General features: G+C 46.1%; 1 long non-coding RNA gene and 1 pseudogene across 1 annotated transcript in view; one reads left to right on the top strand and one right to left on the bottom strand.

Annotated features, from left to right (window-relative positions):
• The window catches only part of LOC125531441, a 29,135-nt gene extending 11,655 nt beyond the window's left edge, over positions 1–17,480 (bottom strand). The window contains exons 1-5 of the long non-coding RNA XR_007293228.1: positions 17,178–17,480; positions 16,911–17,090; positions 10,225–10,657; positions 9,224–9,637; positions 8,555–8,783 (exon numbers count right to left, since the gene is read on the bottom strand). This is a non-coding gene — a long non-coding RNA (uncharacterized LOC125531441). The remainder of the gene's footprint in view (positions 1–8,554; positions 8,784–9,223; positions 9,638–10,224; positions 10,658–16,910; positions 17,091–17,177) is intronic.
• LOC125531439 lies at positions 10,771–14,182 on the top strand (annotated as a pseudogene).
• Positions 17,481–21,141: the final 3,661 nt, after the last annotated feature.

Raw genomic sequence — 21,141 nt, 5'->3', positions numbered from 1 at the left:
TTCTAACTCTTCCTGGTGGTTCATTCGAGATTCATCTTCTATTGTTATCGTATCAATGCATTTGTTCTTCCAAATCCTAGTGGTGGATCGTTGAAGACCTTCCTCAAGTTTGCGTTATATCTCCCTTAATCCATTCAACGAGAATAAGTAGTATGCCAAATCAGTTGCTTGTCATCAATTTAAATTGGTGAAGGATACGCATAACATAATTCTTATTCTTATTTCCTCGAGATGAATTAATTCCTTCTTCCGGAGTTTGTTCATGAGGAAGAAATTCTCGGTTCCAAGTTGTTCATCTTTCTTTTCCGGAGCTCCAAGTTATTTCAATTATATCATTTCAAAGCTCCATCTAATCATTGCAAGGCTTCATCTTGTTCTTTTCAACTTTCCTTTCGTTTCATCATTCTTTTATTACCGGAGTTCTCACAAAGGCTCAACAGAGTGGTTCATTAAGATTTCATTCATTCTCGTATGTTCTTCAAGATTCTTGTTGGAGGAGCTCAAGTATTCTTCATCTTGCATTTAGAAGTGCAATCCCTTCTCCCTTATCTTTTGAGGTGGTAGTATATCATTCTTGATTCATAAGGAGCCTCGAAGTGAAGTTGTTAACAATGAGATATTTTAAATCCATCAATCTCTTTGTTGGAGTTATCTTGGGTTATATTTCACCTACAGCCTTCCCTAAGGAATGTTGCTATTGTGGTGCTTATCAATGATCCAAGTTTTCTCCTATCCTCTAGGCGAAAGAAGTGTTCATCTCTCCGTTGATCTCAAGTAAGCAATTGTTCCCGTAAATGACAGAATCTCACCTCTAGTTTTGAGATGTTTTCATAAGCCCACGAGGAGTGTATCATTTGATTGTTGATTCGTCAACAACTCCGTTCAAATTTTCTTTTAAGGATGCCCTCTCAAATTGATTTGAGGTAGAACATGTTGTTTTCTCTCCGTTCTTTTCATTCAATTCTTTCATTTCTTCCAGAGGCATTGTGATGTTGCTCTCTTCATTCCATCATCTCGTTTTGCCAAGATCATGTTCTTTTCCTAGCTTATCCATTTAACCGGAGTGTGGTGTTCTCTTTTCAAGTTCTTTTCATCTTATCAAGTTCTCCTTCTCTTTTCTCCCGGAGTGGTTTCAAAGCCTAACTTCTCCATCGAGCTCTTGGTTCTCGTCGTATTCCTTGTTGCTCTTGTCCAACGGACTGTTTGCAATCTCGTTCATCTCCATTGTATTCTTTCTTTCAATTTGTTCAACCTCTCAAGGTTCATGGTTTCACTCGTTTGTCAAAGAAGCAATTGTTTTACCTCTTCCTCTTCCGCTTCTCTCCGGTGCCATCCTTAGATCTCGGGACGAGATCTCTTGTAAGTGGGGGAGTGTTGTGACGACCCGAGACCGACGCTCCAGAAGCCTTCCAGTTATTTCGTTGTTGCTGTGTGTTTTATTTAATTGTTGCATTCATCATGTCATCATTTGCATTGCATCGGTACTCCGTTGCCATCATGTTTTCAAAACTTGCATCCGTTCGTGGTTGCCGCTTCTTCCTTGTCTCTGCTAGACCGTTCTCTTCTCTCTTGTCTTCTCCGTGGCAATGTTGTCAGACCGTTTGTCTTCCTTGATGATTCTCAGTCCAACCACACAGTTGACCTCGTCTGCCTAACCCCTCTTCGCACTGTGCATCGACCCCTCGCGTGCACGCCCGAAAGTTGTCCCGAACCCAACCCGGGCAACCGTGACCGATGGATCCGGATCATCCCCAAACATTCCTAAAATATCTTCGGTTCTTTGTTAGACTCTCCTAGCCTATTTTCCCGAGCCGTCCGATTACGATTGGAGGGTCCAGCTAACCCCTCCCCCTAATCCAACCTACCTATATAATAGCCTAACCCTAGAACCTAGGATGTCCCATCCATCCCCTCACCCGCCGCCGCCACTCTTCTCACCATCTACATCGGGATCTCCGTCTTCACTCGCAGCCGCCAGCTTCCCTCCTCGATTTCCATGCTAAACCAATCCATCGATCCACCCCAACCTGATGGCTCCGACCACCTCCCTGGATTTCGCCGTCGCAACCATCCATCCATCTAGTGTCGCGCCTCCACACTTCATGCCCGAGGAGCCCCATGTCGAGCTCCTCCTCCCTGCCTTCGCCCGAGCCCCTCCTGCTTCTCCTCGTCGCCCTCAACCCCGCCTCGACTCGCCGGAGAGCCGTCGGCCTTGGAGACCACCGCGACAAGACCAGGCCCTCCCCCGTGCTTCTTCCTCACCTCCCTCCGGATCTCGCTCTCTCCCTCGCCTCACCTCTCTACCTCTTTGTCTCCAGAGACACGAACGAGCATAGTTTAACATGGGGTAGAATAATCTTTATATGTAAATGGGGTAGAAAAATGCATAGTTTAACATGGTGGCATTACTTTGCATGTTTAACAACTCTAAAATATGGTTTAGGGCAGAACAGTACCAAATCTAAAATATGCATATGGGGATTTTCCGGAATTGTTGTTTGTTGTTTCTGGCCTCATTTAAACTTGCCTAGATGGGTAGTTTTATTATGCTTCACCCCTTGCCATGTTTAATAACATTTAATATTGTTAGGTACATAAACGAGAGCAAACTAAATAATTCGAATGTGGTGTTTCGTCAATACGCAACTCGTTGCATATTGAGCTCCACTTAACTTGTAGTATTGTTTGTTGCACTTTGCCATGCCATGCCCCATTAAACCGGACATGCATCATACTTGATTGTGCATCATGCCATGAGTATGCTTGTTGGTTTACCATGTTGTTTGCTTCTTTCCGGTGTTGCTTCTTCTTGATAGTTCCGGTATCGTTGCGATGGTGAGGATTCGTTCGACTATGTTGGTTCGTCTTCTTCATGGATTCGATCTTCTTCCTAGCGGGATTTCACGCAAGATGACCGTCATCTTGGATCTCACTACTATCTTTGTTATGCTAGTTGTCTCGATGCTATCGCTATGTCGCGCTACCTACCACTTGTTTATCAAGCCTCCCCATATGCCATGAAACAGCCTCTAACCTTTTTCCACCATCCTAGCAGACCGTTGTTTGACTATGTTACCGCTTTGCTCAGCCCCTCTTATAGCGTTGCTAGTTGCAGGTTGTTCCATGTTGGGTCATGGATATCATGGGATATCACAATATATTTTACTTAATTAATGCATCTATATACTTGGTAAAGGGTGGAAGGCTCGGCTTTTTGCCTGGTGTTTTGTTCCACTCTTGCCGCCTTAGTTTCCGTCATACCGGTGTTAGGTTCCTTGATTTTGCATCCCTAACAACGATGAGGGTTTATGGGCCCCTCTTGACAGTTCGCTTTGAATAAAACTCTTCCAGCAAGGCCCAACATTGGTTTTATCATTTGCCTAATAAGAACTAAAACTTGCATAGGGACCCGCCGGCACCCGAGGTCTCTTAATCAACCCCCCGGGCCAGTGCTCCTCATGAGTGTTGGTCCACCTACCTAGCAGTCGGCGGTGCCGCCTCGGGGAAACTTGATGGTATTTTGGCTACCGTCCACTTAGCATAGACGGTGTTGTCCTGAGAACGAGATACGCGCGGCTCCTATCGGGGTATCGACGCACCGGGTGGTCTTGCTGGTTTTGTTTTACCATTATCAAAATGTCTTCTGCACCGGGATCCCGAGTTTGGTCGGATGTCCCGCGATGGAGGATTGTCTCCGCGGATCGTGAGCTTGTCATGGGCTAAGTTGGGACACCCCTGCAGGGTTTAAACTTTCGAGAGCCGTGCCCGCGGTTATGTGGCAGATGGGAATTTGTTAATATCCGGTTGTAGTGGACTTGAACTAAACTCAATTAAAATACACCAACCGCGTGCGTAACCGTGACTGTCTCTTTTCGGGTGCGTTCGAGAAGAGAACACGTTTGGGTTATGTTTGACGGTAAGTACTTTAGGATCACTTCTTGATCATTACTAGTTTGCGACCGTTGCATAGTTTCTCATCTTATTCTTGTACTTGTAGGTTAGCCATCATACAATGCTTAGCCGCTTGCTGCAGCCTCACCACTTATCCATTCCATATCCATTAAGCTTTGCTAGTCTTGATACCCATGGTAATGGGATTGTTGAGTCCTCGTGGCTCACAGATTACTACAACAACAGTTGCAGGTACAGGTAAGGCGATAATCTGACGTGAGAGCGATGCTTGCTTGTGTTGGAGTTCTTCTACTTCTTCTTCGATCAAGGGATAGGTTCCGGGTCGGGGAGCCTGGGATTAGCAGGGTGGATGTCGTTCTTCTTTTTCGTTTGATTTCATCCGTAGTCGGATCATGTATGATGATTGCTATGTATTGATGAACTGTTGTATTGATGTTGTAGCTTGTGGCGAGTGTAAGCCTTTATCTTGTATTCTCATCTATTCAGTACATGGTATGTTGTAATGATATCCACCTTGCTAAGCGCTTGAAATGCGGTTGTGCCCCAATCATGAATTCATCACGTGATTGGGATAGAACCGCATCTTGGGCGCTATAGAGGCCCAGCGAATTGCCAATCGGTTGAACTGTCGGCTGGGATCCTTCCCCACAACTTACCTCAGCATGCCGATTAGTGACACCCGTCTACAGGAGAAAGACTTCCGCCCAATTATTTCCAAGCTCCAACCTCGGATGGAGCCTTGGCAAGGGAGGTGGCTCTCTAAGGCCACTCGAGTGGTTCTGATGAACTCCTCCCTTATTAGCCTGTTGATGTACGTTATGGGATTCTATAGTTTACATGAATCCCTTCATCACGAGGTCACCAAACTCCTCTCCAGATTCTTCTGGGCTGGAGAGGGTGATAAACAGAAATACCACATGGTTAAGTGGTCTGAGATTTGCAAGCCTAAGGATCAGGGCAGCCTCGGGGTCATCTCATCTAAGTGGATGAATATTGCCCTCCTCTCCAAATGGCTTTGGCGCATTCAGACCGGCGAAGGTGGACTGTGGCTAAAGATTATCCGCGCAAAGTACCTGCAAGGGCAACCTCTGGCATTCGCTTCTAGATCTAGAGGGTCCCAATTTTGGCAATCGGTGATCCAACTGATGTCGGTCCTACGTATTGGGACCTCCATTAAGGTGGGTACTGGCTCCGGCACCCTCTTCTGGCTGGATAGATGGTCCAGGACTAGACCTTTTGCGGAGCGATTCTTCACCTTATTCTCTATATGTAGCAGCCCACAACTTACGGTGGGCGTGGCATTGGCTGACATGGGCTCTATTGCCTTCTGGTGTACCTTTGGGCGGTGGAACACGCACAATGGGAGGAGTTGGTCGAGTGTATTGCCCTACACACCCCTTCCCTCGAGCCCGATTCCCTGACCTGGCGCCTTGAGCCCAATGGCAGGTTCTCTACAAGGTCCCTATACCAGGCGATTGTGCCCACTCCTAAGCCTATTGAGCTTTCAGTGATTTGGGAGATCAAGCTCCCCTTGAAAATCCGCATTCCTTTGGCAATGGATTCGAGGACGTCTGCCTTCGGGCACGGAGATGCATAAGCGTAATGGCCCCGAGGACAGCCTCTGTCCCATTTGCATTGTACCGGAAGACTCCAACCACATTTTCTTCCGGTGCCCTGCAGCGCAATTCCTCTAGAGTTGCTTCCAGGAGGTTGTTGGTGGCGTTTGGTGCCATGACGACCTTCTGGATTTGTTTGGGGAAATCCTTAGGCTCCCCATCTCTAGACGTGCTCCCATCTGGGTGGCTATGGGTACCCTTGCATGGACCCTCTGGAGCATCCGCAATAAATTAGTCATCGAATGCGTGATCCCTTGCCGTGTGACTGACGCAATCTACAAAATGTGTGGCTTCTTACAGCTATGGAGACTGCTTAGCAAGCGGCGTGATCAGGACGTCATCGACACCATCATCTCAGGTCTCCGCTCCTCGGCCTCGGCGTTAGCTCCACCACCACCGCCACCCCCTCCCGAGCCAGATTAGCTCCTGTTTTCTTTTTGTTTGGGGCTTGTTTTGCTGTGCCCCTAGCGATTATTTGAGACTTGCTTGTACCTGAACCTATCTTGACTTGTTGTTGGATGCTTGGTGCTGTTGCTTTATAATATAAAGCAGGAGGAAACCCTTTTTCGTAAAAAAGGATCACTTGCACAAATATCTCATGACAACCTGCCAATCAAGGATGTAAACATCTGCCCCATTTGTGCTCAGTTGATCTCACTTGTTGCATTAAAAATGCAGAATGTAGCTTTCAAAGTGCTCTGCAAGATACCTACACTGTCCTATATGCAATTTCATTTCTTAGTTTCTACCTCGAGGGCATAAACTATAACGACTTTACGAAGTGCTTCTCTCTTGTAAAGTTATCTTTAAGGACTGCAACATTTCAACTTTATCTAATATTCGAATTTCAATCTTATAACTGGCATGTGAAAAATCTGGTCATGACTTAGAGGTCTGCCTATTTTTTGTTGACCTGGGTTTCTTATGATCTCTTTATGTCCAGCCATATCTTTATGCAAGAAATTATCATACTAAATTTTCCTGGTACAATCACATGCAATCTGGTAAATATCGAGAATCATTTGCCACTAGTTACTATGTAAATTCTGAAGTCTAATCAAACTAGAACATGGAAACTGGGAAATTGTACTGTTACGTTAAATATCAGTTTTCAAATTAGAAGTGGTTCTCAACCTGTTCTGTATTTGTCTCTACATAATTTGGGTCAGTGCAGTATTAGTCTAATATTGCCAAATTTGTTGTTCTTGCAGAAAATGGAACTTCTTAACCACTTGTTTTAAGAAGCCATATAGATGAGTCTGCCATCTTATTTTAAGTAGCACCAATATGTTAAACATAGAGTTCACTTCTGTATCCTGATGTATCCAAGTTGCATTATTGCACGACAGAGCTGGAGGTACTAATGGGACAAAGACCGGCTCATCCTTACGACAATGGAAAATTCCACCACACACAAGTTGCATTATCTTGTGTCCAATTTTGTCCCTTGCCATGACAAATGATGAGGACCTTCAACTACTTTACTTTGCTCGAATTTTCTTGGCAAGTACTCCCACTGTACACTAATGTAAGACGTTTTTGCAGTTCAAATTGAACTGCAAAAACATCTTATATTACCGAAAAAGGCTTCCGTCCCGCTTTATATATAAAGCAACAACCAAGGATACAACACCTGGATACAACACGCCACCACCACACATGACACACACACCCAAGGCGAGATACAAGGGTGCCGATGCGCCGCAACACTACCCAATCAACCCCAAGCACACTACAAATGAGCCCACTTGGGGCCGATGAGGACCTCCTGAGAACTAGTCACCGAGAAGGGAAGCGGAACAATGACGAAGCATGGACTCCAAGGCGGTGCACGACACTGGATTGTCGCCACCGCCCAATCCCGAAGATCAAGTTTTCACCCGGAGCTACATGAAGGGAAGGGAACACCATGACGGAACCTTCATGAAGGAAGCGACGCCCGCGGCCACTGCCACCTTCGGCCGGAGAGAAAACCGGGCAAGTAATGTACCACAGTGCTCCCCCTTTGCCAAACCTCCACGCTACGCCAAACATCACCAACCATGCCACCCAAGTGACCATGGCTGCCCGACCGCACCCAAGGCGCGTGCTCCGCCCGCGAACACCGCGTCTCCCGCCGCCAGGGCCGCCGCCCTGCATCCAAGCAACCCCGTGAACACCCAAAGGCCTTGGATCTGGCTTGATCGGCAGCCCCCAACCGACGGAGCAGCCAGCAACCGCCCTGCCTCAAACATCGCCAGAGCTTCACCAGAAGCCACGCCAGTGCTGAAGCAGCTCACCGGCGCACCGCTGCGCCCGCACCATGGCTGACCCGAAGAAGGCGGCCCGTGCCACCCCATCGCGCGAGAGGAAGACCGAGCCCCGCTGCCCCCGCCGCCGGTTGGGCTTCACCCGGCCACGCCCTCTGGCGGCGGCGGCGAGGGAGGAGTAGGGAGGCGGAGTGGAGCTAGAAGAGGGGATCGAGGAGCCCTCCCCAGCCGCCTCGCGGGTGGCGGCGCGGAGGGATAGGGTTCCAACATCTTATATTAGTGTACAGAGGTACCCGCACTGTCCAACATAAGAACAATTTTCAAGCTAACAAAGCTTGAAAAATGTTCTTATATTATGGGACCGAGGGAGTAGTATTTAGGGCATGTATAATGGTGGCATATGGATACATATGCCCCATGACAAAAAGTAGTTTGAGGCATCTATATTTCTTTTTTCTCCCCAATGCAAGCTACCACTAGTGGGCCTCATTAAGAAATGGGAAATAAAGACTCTAGTGCACATGCACTTTTTCTCTTCAAGCACCCGCCTCCTATAGAGGATCTCGCTTCCCTATCCGAACCTACTTTACTCGATATCCGATCCTACATGGCATCTGAGGCATCACCCTAGGGCTATGCATTGTACATGCCCTTATGAACAACTCCCAACGTCAGAATAAAAAAGAAACATGTACAAGCAGCCGCATGAACCATGATGGACAGAATGACATGAGAAAACTGTAAAGCTAGACAAGTACAGGGCGTCATAGCATGTACCTCGGGTATTCTACTGAAACACAGACGTGAACGTTCCATGGGTATGCCTTCCAGAATGATTGATCTTGCACAAGATTCCATAAAGCATAGCCACCAAGAGGCTCTTCACGGAGAACTACATGTGCAGTCCATCTGTGGCAGTTCATCGAACACAAACAAGTCATTCCCCAGGTGCGTTCCATCTCAAATGTCAGCTTGTGCTAAGCCTTACACCAACAGACAGCCTCCTCTACAATTTATTTCATTCGTCAGAATCATGACACATGTCGCACTGTCCTCAGGCAATGCAACTAAATCATTATAAAAAGAACTAGCTTAGTCTCCTTATGTAATTATGGAATAACATACAGTGGTTGGTATGAATGATTGAAGCTCGCTGGTCAGACAGATGATAAATGTGCCTACATTTCTAACTCCAACATGGGTGTGAGTGCTGTTTACTAATTCGGGTCCGCACACTAATATTTGCCACACATATTATTCGTTTTCCTCGCAGAAAATGTATCTTTTTAACCACTTATTTCTAGAAGCCATATATACCGGGTTTGACATCTTATTTAAGTAGCACAAATATGCAAGCACAGAATTCATTTTATGTATCCTGACGAATACAAGTTGCATTGTAGCATAACAGAACTGGAAATTCTAATGGGCCAAAGACCAGCTCACCTTTGCTACGACAATAGAAATTTCCACCACATGCAAGTTGCATTACTTTGTGCTCCAGTTTTGTCCCTTGCCATGTCAAATAACGAGGACCTTCAACTACTTTGTTTTGTTGGAATTTTCTTGGTAAATATTTAAGAAATCCCAACGTCACAACAAAAAAACATGTTCAAGCAGCATGATGAACCATGATGGACAGAATGACTTGAGAACCCTCTAAGGCCAGACAAGTACCAGGCATAACATGTACCTCGGGTATTCTACTGAAATGCAGCTGTGCACAATCCACCATAGGATAGATCAGCAAGCCATGGGATTACGATCTGCAGACCCAGAATGATTGATCTTGCACAAGACTCCATAAAAGCATATAACCTCCAAGAGGCACTTCACTGAGAACCACATGTGCAGTCCATCCTGGCAGTTCGTCAAACACAAACCAAGTCATTCCCCATACGTGTTCCATCACAAATGCTAGCTTATGCCAAGCCTTACACCAACAGCCTCCTATATAATGCTATTTAATTTGTCAGCATCATGACATGTTGCACTGTCCTCAGACAATGGAACTAAACATTATACAAAGAACTAGCTTAGTCTCCTTATGCAATTATGGGATTATATATGGCAGTTGATATGAATGATTGAAGCTGCTCGTTAGTCAAAGACAAGATAAGCATGCCTACATTTCTAACTCCAACTTGGGTATGGGTGATGTTTATGTATTGGCATACAGCTCCTACAAGGGAGCTGCATGGAATGAGCATCTCCCACTCCCAGAGTCTTGTCTTGGTCACATAAACAAAGCATTACCCTGTACACACAACCGCACTCTGCATTTGGCATGACAAGGCTAATGACTATTGACTATTCATCATTTCATCATTAGCTCTGTGATTAGGCTAATGATGATACAAAGTAATATTTTAAGGAAGTTTTACATTTGTTCCAATAAACTCTCAGAATAAAACAAGTATTGCGAGTATATGCAGGAAAAAAATTACCTGGATGTAAATAAACTGCAGCATGGTCAGCTGAAACCTGGAGTGTGAACATTCACTACTTCAAGTCCACAGCTGACAAATGCTTGTTCAGTTGCATACAAGCCTGGGAGAGATAATGGAATAAACCTCTAAACAAAAGTAATTGATGGATTCATGCCACAATTAACAGATAGTGAAGCAGTGTCATTTGCTTATGCCAAGCTATCGAGCTTCTTCATTGGTCTCTGTGATACTGCATGGTACTTCATCGCCTTATGTGGCAATTGCAACCATTCTGCTCCAAGGGTGTGGGAGGGAGTTTCTGCTGGTGGGTTCACACCGGTCACCTTATTTACGGCAGAGATGGAACTGCGGCGTCATCCTGGCAGCATCGCTTCCAAACATGGTCGCTCCAGAAATGCCAGCTTGTGCCAAGCATTACGCCAACAGCCTCCTGCATAACATATTTCATTCATCAGCATCATGACATGTTGCACTGGCTAATGCAACGCAAGTAAGTTATAATAGAAAGAATTATATAGTCTCCTTATGTAACCATGGAATATCATACTGCAGTTGATTTGAATGATTGAAGCTTGCCTAGTCAGAGAGAAGACTATGAAGGTTCCTGCCAAGTCTTGTTTGTTCACACAAACTAAACATTGTACTGTTCACGCATCGCACCGTTCAGCGTGAGTATACCCGTGTAGTCTGACTATTCCCCATAAGCTCTGGGACAATTTGATGATACACAGTCATATTTCAAGGCGTTTTTACACCTGTTCAGATAAAACTTCGCAGAAAATAATTTATAAATCACAGTATATGCAGGGAGGAAGTAACTGGAATGGGAATAAGCTGTAGGATGATCAATTAAGATGCTGAATGTGAATACTGACGAAGAGTGCCAAAAGGTATGTAGATCACATGTGTGCACAGCTGAAAAGATTGTTCATTGATGCCTGTTAAGTTGTCATACAATCTTGGGAAAGACAAGGGAACAACTATTTAAATAAGACGACTCGATGTAGTCATGGCATGATTAGCACACAGGCAGATTCCGGGGAAACATCATGCCAAGCCAAAGCATGGGGGTGCCATACAGACCCACTCAGCTATATAACTAAGAGCTTAACAGACCACAACTTCACATCGCCGCCTCAAGGCGTCTTCTTCGTGTTCCAGTTCCACCAACAATTAGCCAAATGGCGTCCAGCAACCAAGTAGCATCCCACAATCCAGAGCAACCAGATAAGCAAAGTCTGGCCAGCCCGCCCGGCAGCAACAAGCCTTCAACAGAGTACCAGCTGAAGACACAGCTTCTACTGCTGGCCACTCTGGTTGTGACCGTGACGTATGCAGCGGGGCTCAACCTGCCAGGGGGTGTCTGGCAGGACACACAGGATGGACACTTCGCAGGCGACCCGATCCTTCCGGACACGCACTACCACCGGTACCTTGCGTTCTACTACTGCAACGCGACTGCATTCGAGGCGTCACTTGTGGCCTGCCTCCTTCTCCTTGTTCTTGATGAGGCGAAGGACAACAGTGTCTGCGCAACTGTGCTGCGGGCGGTCATGGTGCTCGATTTACTTGGCCTCATGGGGGCCTATGCTGCTGGAAGCTGCCGGGATGCTTTTACAACCATCTACTCCTCAGTGTTAGTCTCTTCCGTCTTCGCCTACATCATATATGTCTTTGTAACATACGCCTTCCAGTGGGCATTTCCCAAGAGTACATATGCCTTCCGGTGGGCATTCCCCAAGAGTACAGAAGGCAAGGCTCCTGAGAAGCAAGACAAGGATCCTGAGAAGCAAGACAACGATCCTGAGAAGCAAGACAAGGATCCTGATGGACACAGGCGTGAAGAGGAGCACAACTGCACAAGGTCTTGATGCTACTTGCAACATTCGCGGTTACCATCACATACGTGGCCGGACTGGGCCCACCTGGTGGATTCTGGAGCAACAGCCAGGACGGCCACCGTGTGAGCGACCCAATTATGCAGGACCACAACTCCAGCCGGTATCAGGCATTCTTCGTGTGCAATAGCACTGCATTTGTTGCGTCCTTGCTCATCATCGTGCTGCTCCTGGACAAGAAGCTGAGCAAGAACTTTTCTGTAAGGTCTGTTGCACTGTATGGTTTCATAGCGGTGGCGCTCATCGGCCTTGTGGGGGGCTATGCTGCAGGGAGCTGCAGGGAAGCTGATAATACCATCTATGTCGTTTTTCTGGCTGGTGCAGTTCTTGCATACATATTTCTACAGCTGGCTATTACTAAAGCCATGAAAAAGAAGGACAGATGGTGCCATACACAACTCACAACCATACGTGATTCTACTTGGCTGAAGAAAATAAAAGGCATGTTTGCTCCTACTCCTGCAAGTTCTAGCACTAGCAGGTACGCAACCACGTATTGTTATTCCTTGGAAATTATCATTGGCCCATATAATCCAATTCTAGGATACAATTTTAACTCAGTATATCTATGCAATTACCAGCAATACAGGAGCTGACAAAGTACTGGAAAAGAATCACTCTCTTGTCATGTTGCTCGCTACTCTTGTGGTGAGCATGACTTACCAAGCTGGATTAGATCCACCAGGCGGCCTTTGGCCAGATGAGCAGGATGGACATAAGGGTGGTGAACCAGTACTCCTCACAACTCATCCTACTGGGTACAAGGTGTTCTTCTATAGCAACTCAGCCGCCTTCGTGGCATCCTTAGTCGTCATCATAATGGTCCAGAGTATATTTCTACTTCAGCGCCATACATTGCATGCAGCCATGCTACTGGATTTGTTTGGCCTCATAACAGCATACGCTGCAGGGAGCAATAGGGATCCAAGCACCTCCATCTATGTTGTCGCCTTGGCAGGTGTTGTCCTTGTGTATGTGGTGATTCATATAGTATTCTTCACGTTAGAAAGCATGTGGGAAGCCACCAAAATCCCGATAAGTTGGATAGGAGGCGCGAGATGTTACTGTTGCTTGCGATCTTGGCTGCAACACTCACTTACCAAGCTGGCCTGACCCCACCAGGTGGCTTCTGGTCAGCTGATGACAAGTTTGGTCATCATGCAGGATTTCCAGTCCTCCTTGTGATAACTACCGTCGTCGTTACAATGCATTCTTCTACTGCAATGCAGCAAGTTTCATGACATCTGTAACTCTCATAGTTCTTGTGAACCCCACCCTATACAAGCCGGGCATACGGTGTTATGCACTCTATGTATGCATGGTGGTGGGCATGTTTGGCCTCATGGGAGCCTATGCTGCTGGAAGCTCCCGACATGTACGAACCTCCATCTATGTGTTAACTTTAGTTGCTGCGGTATTCACCTTTCTCACCGTTCAGGTGGTTATTTTATGGATACCAAAAAACTGGAGCAATAAGCAGTCATCTACCTCCTCTGGTACAGTACATGGGTCCTCTGAGCAAGAAAGCATCATCAGTGAGTCTTCTGAACTGGTAGCCCATGACACAGGAACAGAAAAAAAGGACCTTCGTGAGTACTTGGCTGCAAGTGTAACATACCAGACTGGTCTAAAACCACCAGGTGGTCTCTGGCAGGACAACAACAACAACGGACATACTGGAGGCAACTCAATCCTCCATGACATCGACAAAGGCCGTTACCGTGCTTTCTTCTATAGCAACTCCACTTCATTTATGGCTTCTATTGTCGTCATTGTCTTGCTACTTCCACGGAACAGCAACAATTGGCCACTGTGGCCAATGCATACTGCCATTTTGCTAGACATGGTAGGCCTCCTTGGGGCCTACGCAGCGGGCAGTACAAGAGAGTGGGAGATGTCAAGGAATGTCATTGCTCTGGTCATTCCTGTGCTGATCTATATTGCAGCCATACGCAGCAGTATCATTGTTCCGCAACAAGGGCCGATGTGGCAGCGGAAATTCTCATGAACCACCCCAATGATCAAGAAAGCTTAGGCTTACCGAAAAAGGGTTTCCCCCCACTTTGTATTCCAAAGCAACCAACACCGAGTACAGATAACGTTGTGGCGAGCAGCACAACACACCAAGAGAAAAAGAAGAAGAAACAAATGCCAACGACGACAGCTTGGCAAAGCGCGGATGACCCGCCACCGCGGCGCCCACCGGAAACAAAACACCACAGACCGAGGCTCCAATCCGCCGCGTACTAAGCAGCACCTCCAAGAAGGGATGCGACACCGACGACGCTGCTGCCCGGACGAGTACTCGGGTTTCCCCGGGCACGCGGAGGGAGGTGGGGGTGGATACCACCGACACCCTCCAGGGAGGAATGGTGGCACCCGCAGGTGTCACCGCGTCGGGGCCGAAGCCGGCAGGGATTTCTCCCGCATTCCAACCCCAACCGCCCAACCGAACAGAACCGACCGCCCAACCGTCGCCCATCACCATGCGCCAACGCAGTAGCGCCGCCACCCACGCCGCCTCACTACGAACACCACCACGAGGCCAAGAGGACCGAAGAGAAGCTCACCACGACGGGAGCAGCAACATCGACGCCGAGCTGGAGGGAACCACCTCCACCGCCGTCGTGCGGGAGGCCCGTGCCTCCGGCACCGTCGCGGTAGCCGTCCGGACGCGGCAGCGGGGCATGCCGGGCCACCCCTGGCCCAGCCAGGCCCGAAGCGGGCCCGTTAAGCCCCGCCAGCCGCGATGCAGCAGGCTGGCGTCGTCGCCGCCGGCACCCAGCCACGCGTCGCATCTCCCCCGCCTCCCAGAAGCCACACCGGAGCCATCCCCGCCGCCAGCCCGCAGGGCCCAGATCTGGGCCGAGCGGACGACGCCAGATCCCGCCGCCGCCACCCAGTAGCTCGCCTGCATGCGCCACGGAGCCCCGCCGCCGCCTAGATGCACCCCCCGGAGCCACTCCGCCCGCGTCGGAGAGCGACCGGGAGGGAAAGGGCCAGGAGGCCACCGCCACCAGCAGCCCCAGGGCCAAGCCAGCCGCGGGCGCCGGCGACGAGAAGGAAGAAGGAAGGGGGGAGCCTGGAGGGAGGAGGCCCGATGCGCGGCCGGTCGCCCGCAGCGGGGCGACGCGGTCGCGAGAGAGAAGGGGAGAGCGGGGGGTCTTCCGAAAGCTTAGGCTTCGCACAATTCTTTATCTGGCTTTCAATCTTTTTGAACTGCAAGTGCTGTATGTATTTCAAGATATTCAGTTTATTGTTCACATGTACTTTGCAAACAATATATATTGGGGATGTCTATAAATTATCATGTTTTTTTTACTTCTGTACAAATAAGGTAAAATAATATACTTTTAAGATTGAACATTTCCAACAAGTGTATACAATTATTGAGTATTGAACATATTGTCAAACAATAAAAATTGGTAATGTGCAGCTTTGGTTTCGAGCTTTTTCATTGGTCCCAGCAATACTGGCAGACCTACCATAGCAGTGCATTTTGTTTGGAGGAATTAGTGGTAGGAATGGGAGTTTGAGGGGTATGAGGCATATAATCCATTGTTTGTGTGTGCGGGTGGGGTGGGGGGGGGGGCGGTAATTCATGCGGGATAGAGATGAGAAAATAACTTCATCTCATATTCCCACTACTGATTCCCACCACACACCGAACATGGGTTTGAAACTAAAAATCAACTTCCCAAGCCTAACCCCCAACAACTTTTCAAGCCTAAACTCCCATTCCCTTTCCCTAGTATTGCCAAACACGATCTAGGGGCGAGCAGGGGAGGCCGCCCTGGGCCTCTGTGGAGGAGCACCCCCATCCCCCCTCCCTATCTATCCTTCAGCGCAGCACCATGGGGTACAGTAAAAGTTCACCCCGGCAAACCTCAAATCCCCTAGGTCCACCACTGGCAATACTGGTATCTTTATGGCCTTCTGTCACAATGGCAGCATTACTTACTTCACTTTATCTGTTTCATTTGGTGTAAATAAACTATTGTTCTTTGTTCAGTTTAATTCAGCGTGGCCCTCTTGTCCCTTTACTTCCATTTGATGTAATTGTTTTTTGTTCAATTTAATTCAGCATGATCCTCCTGTCCCCTAATGCTTGGCAGAAAATGAAGTTCATCTCTTAGTTGGCCAACATAAGCACTCAATCAAAAGTCATATAGTGAATTCAGAGGACTTCACCTAATCCAATGGTAAGGAAAATTTGCCCAAATATGAAATAAAGGATCCTTGAAGAAGGAAATTAAGATCTGGCACCCAGTTGAACGGGCCTGGTGAACTAGAATCACATAAGGCAACTTGTAGTGACTCAGCACTCTATAATATGAAAACATATTATATTTGTCCAATTCTGTCGTAATCTTACCAGAGATATAAAGTGACACCTAGTTTAATCATCCTACTGCTCTTTTAATTGATCTCACCTTAATTTAGTCCTGTTCATTCGCAGTTACGTTTGTAGCCTTCATATGAATCATATGTGATGTGATGAGCCAATAATGATGGCGTAATCGATCATGACGAGAAATCTAAAGGCTAACCCGCCACCTATCATGATTAGTTCTTAACCTCTGTACGATCTTCAAAAATTGCATCAAGTCATAAGAACTGCTGAACACAGCCAGTTTTAGTTTTATTGTACCTTCTGTCATTTCACAAATATTTAAATATGCTTAGCTTCTACACAGCACACTCAGAATGCACATTTTCAAGCAATGTGAAGATGGGGGAATATAACAAGACAATACAAACAATAACCACTAACACCAAACATACCTGAAACGCGAGTAGATATCTGTCAGGCATCGCACTGAACACGAGTGCAGCCATCAGTTATCCATGACTGACACCCAACCCCACAGGATTCCATCCGATTGTCATCGACGATGACCCAAGGAGGAAATTTGTGGCATGCCGGCCGAACATGCTGTCCCGTTTGAACAATCTGTCGAACACCTGCAGTGCACCCGGCCCGCGCAGGCATTTCAGTAGAGCAAGCAGTCGCCACAAAAACCGTGCGTCCTGGGAGGATACAGGTCGTACCATCCTGGAGGGAACCCTGGAGCGTGAGGCCGTTATGGTCGCCTCAGCGCGCATTGCTGTAAGCGGAGGGGACGGCTCGTCGACGAGCACACGACCGGGACGGCAGAGGTCGGGCGTGGTGGGGGGTCGCGCGACGGCTCCAGGCGTCACGGGCGACGGCGGATCCGCCCGGAATCAGCACTCCACGCCTCCACAGTAGGCGATATAGCAATGAAAAAGAGGGAAGGAGGGCAATGGCGGCAGGCGAGGTCACAGACTCACAGAGGTGGCGCGGCTCCGCGGGAATCCTAGGCGAGCGCTAAGGCAAATCCATCCAATTAGACGCCAAGCCCGGTGATGGGCCGGTCCTTTTACGTACTGCTTCGGCTGCCGGGTTTTTTTTTCTTTCTTTTGTTTTTTGCTTTTTACTTTTTTCTGTTTTTTCATTTTCATTTTCATATTTCTGTTATTTCAATTTTCGTTGTCTCATAACATATGTACATTTTTTAATACACAGAATTATTTATTTAGTAGACTTACATTTTTTAGAATTTAAAATAAGATGAATATTTTTTGTGCATGGACTTCTTTTTGGCCCTTGCATGAACTTTTTAATATTACGTCCATCCCAAATTAATTGTCTTAGATTTGTGTATATACGGTTTACCTAACAATAAAGCGTGTCTGGATACATACGTATCTAGAAAAATCTAAGACAAGTAATTCGGGTCAGAGGGAGTATATGATCTTTTAAAAAATATGTGAACTTTACTTTCTAAATATTTAACACTGTTATATACATGAATTTATTTAAATATGTGAACGTTTTACTCTTTAAATTTCTTTGGAAAAATCTTAATTCTGCTAAATACTCCCTTCGTCGTAAATTACTTATCGTAGAAATGGATAGAAGTAGATGTATCTAGAACTAAAATACGTCTAGATACATTCCCTTATGTGACAAATAATTTAGGATGGAGGGAGTAATAAATAACTAAAGCTACATGTTTCTCACCTAAATAGTCGCCATTGAGGCGACTTGCGTCATTGCGTGGAGGCGTCCTAATAACGCTTGGAGCAATGACGGCATAACACACAGAGCGTCCACTATATAGGTAGGCCCAGTTATATCACTCGCGCTACTGGTTTTGGGTAGCTCTTTTCAATTACGGTTTTAGTCCGGTTTTTATTTATTTAGTAAAGTATTCAAACTTTGAGATTTATTTTGGAAAATCTGAACCTTCTAGAAATATGAATAGATGATCAATTTGTGCGAACATTTTGTAAATTATGTGCACGTTTAAAAAAATTGTGCACAACCTATAAATTTCATGAATATTTTACAAATTTACGGACATTTTAAAAATATAATGTTTCAAACATTTTTCAAACGAGAAAAGGAAAAAGAAAAGAAAGACCACATTATAACCTAGATAGCCATAACGCAGCATAATGCCGCCGTCCTGGTGAGGAATTGGTTCTAAATTTCTAGTTAATACCGCCTGATTAGTCAAGATATTTGATAAGCCGACAAGATTAATAATCTTCTAATGCCCAAGCTTGAGATGTATCTTGAGAAGGTATGTTTTGCAAACTTTCATAGAGAGAGACTCTCCCAGACTTCGGAATTCAGATCAATTCATCAATATATGTCCCTTAAAATTTACCCGGGTTCACATTTTCCACAAAAGTTTGACAACCTTTGCTCCAATCTCCATCGTTATGCTTGGCCGTGGTGCACGGTCGGCTTAGCAAACTAATCCTTGTTAATTTCCATCTCAGCCAAAACAGTCCGAGTAATACTACTAGATACATCCTTTTTATCCTTTGATGACAAATATTTTTGGACGGAGGGAGTACAATATACACATGCCTACATCCTGGTTAAGTGCAGTGGATGATGTCAATGAGTGTTGCCTGGCTGCCTGGTCGCTGGAAGTAGAACGTGAAGATGCAATGGACGAAGATGCCTAGTCGAATAGCGACATCAGTCGCATTAACTAGGAGTTCAAACGCTTTTCGAGCCCCCGTGGGGTATTAAAAACAAGTTGCTGAGCTGGTGGCCTATCCTACCTCCGTCCTGGTTATTGGTCTCCAATGTAATCCATGCTAAATTTTGATCATAAATTTAACTAACAAAATGCTCATGCATGTCACTAAAAAATATATGATCGAAAACTATGTTCGAATACGAATCTAATGATATAATTTTTGTTAACATGCACTAACATTTTATCAGTTAAATCTTTGATCAAAATTTAACGCAAATTACAAAAGAGAATAATAAATCAGGAAGGAGATAGTACTTGACGAACTATGGATAACCAACTGCGGTTTTGCACGGGTTTCAAAGGCGGTTTTGTCGGACGTACAGCCCAACCGGTGATGATCAACATACTATAGGCTATCTCATGCATGCCTGCGTGCGCCGAGAGTGAGTGTATAAAACATGCCAGTTGTTAGCTGTTGTATTGTCACTTGTCAGCCCACTGTCCCGGCCATTCATCGATCAGCCTCTGGTCAAACTATCCAATCTCTCTATCCAGTTGCTGCATCGATAACAGTAATCCACATCTTTCCTGGTCAAGTGGCACAACTTGCGAGCTAACCCTAAAACCCTAATGAAGTTGCCCGGAGAAGCCATGCGAGTTGATTAGTTCAACGCACAAGTTCATGGTAGTTCTTTCCTGCCGCCCCTAGCATATAGGAGTAACAATTGTTCAGATTGGATCATTCTGTTGCCAATATGTCGAGTTGTTACAAGGGCTCTTGGTAGATGTCACCCGCATGTTGCAAACAAGGAAAGTGCATGTTGCAACAGCGTATCCGCGACTACTAGTAGAATACACTCCATTGCAACTGAACAATCAAGTCGATCCGACCTCTGATATTAACTTCGGTTTGGCCGACCAGGCGACCATGGCGGCTACATCTGTATGTGCAACGGCATCTCATCTCATCATCCAATTTCGGGTATTTTCTTGGATTTTTCAGAAATGGACTTTTTGTCTCCAAAACCGACGAGGGGCAAACCATCCAGGATATACTGGTAGCTTATGGAGGGAATGCAAGGAGTCAGCCTTCATCAAAAGTTCAAAAAAATGAGCTAGTCAACCGATAATTTTTGGATCAGGAAGTAGACTTCTCTACATTCTGTTTTGCACACTTTTCGGCGATTCTTTCAGAATCGTCTCCCTCCCCAGCTTCTCTCAGAATCGCCATTCCATATATTTTTTATAATCTTATCTAATTAAAATCTAATTAGCTAGGATTGTAAAAAACATATGAAATGGTGATTCTGGAAGAAGCTGAGGAGAGGGGCGATTCTGGTAGAATCGCCCAAAAGAACTGGCCCTAAACTCTGATGCCCATCTTACAAAAAGCAAACGGGGTTCCTCCGCTGATGCAATGCACGAACGCTGGCCAGCTAGCAGTACATGATTACGTCGCTTGCTACTTCCTTCGTTTCAAATTACTCGTCGTAGAAATGGATGTATCTAGAACTAAAATATATCTAGATACATTCATACCTGCGATAAATAATTCGGAACGGAGGGAGTATTATATAGCGACCATAGGCAGAGACGTTGTTTTAAGTATGTGCTTAATTAATTATAGGTGCCTTCGTAAGAACGTGCACTTAAGTAGGGAAGTCGGCTCGGTTAGCTGCAGCTGCAGAAGAGTGACACTTGCTTGCCAGTCCACTACTCCGGCCACTCACCGAACGGTTTTCGGTCAAATTATACATAGTACATATTTTTAAAGACAGTTGGTGCATCGATCCGAGTAAATAATCGGCACATATATCAGTTTCCTAATCAAGTGGGCGCAACTTGCAAAGTCCTAAATATTTGTTTTTTTAATTTCTAATGAACTACTCCCTCCATCCGGAAATATTTATCTTAAAAATAGATAAAATAGATGTATCTATAACTAAAATAAGTTTAGATACAATCATTTCGAGGACAAATATTTCCAGACGGAG

The sequence above is a fragment of the Triticum urartu genome, unplaced genomic scaffold (genome assembly GCF_003073215.2).
Source record: "Triticum urartu cultivar G1812 unplaced genomic scaffold, Tu2.1 TuUngrouped_contig_711, whole genome shotgun sequence".
Lineage (NCBI taxonomy): Eukaryota > Viridiplantae > Streptophyta > Magnoliopsida > Poales > Poaceae > Triticum > Triticum urartu.
Note: the sequence above shows the minus strand (reverse complement) of the source record. Positions and strands in the feature narration are given on the sequence as shown.